The sequence below is a fragment of the Lupinus angustifolius genome, chromosome LG04 (genome assembly GCF_001865875.1).
Source record: "Lupinus angustifolius cultivar Tanjil chromosome LG04, LupAngTanjil_v1.0, whole genome shotgun sequence".
Taxonomy (NCBI): Eukaryota; Viridiplantae; Streptophyta; class Magnoliopsida; order Fabales; family Fabaceae; genus Lupinus; species Lupinus angustifolius.
The window spans coordinates 18,585,070-18,586,121 of NC_032012.1; positions in this window are offsets into that span (position 1 = coordinate 18,585,070).

The window sequence follows — 1,052 nt, forward strand, 5'->3', positions numbered from 1 at the left end:
TTTAGATATCTCATGATACGTTTTACAGCAATATAATGCGATTCTTTTGGCAAAGCTTGAAACCTAGCACACATGCAAACACTAAACATAATATCAGGGCAGCTAGTAGTTAAATACAATAAGGAGCCAATTATCCCGCGATATTTGGTTACCTCAATCACTTTTCCCTTTTCATCTCTATCCAGATAACATGCGGATGCCATAAGTGTAGATGCGTCCTTACATTGCTCCATGTCAAATTTCTTCAATAATTCCTTGCAATACTTCGACTGATGGATGAAGATGTCACTTTCCATTTGTTTGATTTGAAGTCCAAGAAATAAGGCCAGCTCACCCATCATCGACATCTCAAACTCCCCCTGCATCAACTCAGAAAACTCCTTACATAGGATGTCATTAGTAGATCCAAAGATAATATCAGCAACATATATTTGTACGAGTAAAACATGATTATCAGATCTATGGATGAATAGAGTGGTGTCGACCAAACCTCTTTCGAACCCTTTTTCTAGATGGAATAAACTAAATCTATCTTACCAGGCTTTAGGAGCCTGTTTTAGGCCATAGAGGGCCTTCTTGAGTTTATGTACATGGTTCGGGTATCTGAAGTTTTCAAACCCTGGTGGTTGGTCTACGTACACCTCCTCTTAAATATATCCATTTAAGAAGACACTTTTAACATCCATTTGAAAAAGTTTAAAGTTCATGATTGATGCAAATGACAAGAGCATCCTAATGGCCTCAAGTCTGGCTACAGGAGTCATCATAATCGATGCCCTCCTCCTGGTTGTAGCCCTTGGCCACTAGGCGAGCCTTATTTCTAATTATTAAGCCAGATTCATCTAGCTTATTGCGGAAGACCCATCTGGTGCCAATAACAAAATGATCTTTTGGTTTGGGGACCAAGTCCCACACATTGTTTGGCTCAAACTGGTTTAGCTCTTCTTGCATAGCTATACCGCAGTGTACATCCTCGATGGCTTCATCGATGGTCTTAGGCTCCAATTGGGACACGAGTGCAACAAAATTACAAAAGTTTCGTAAAGAGCTAC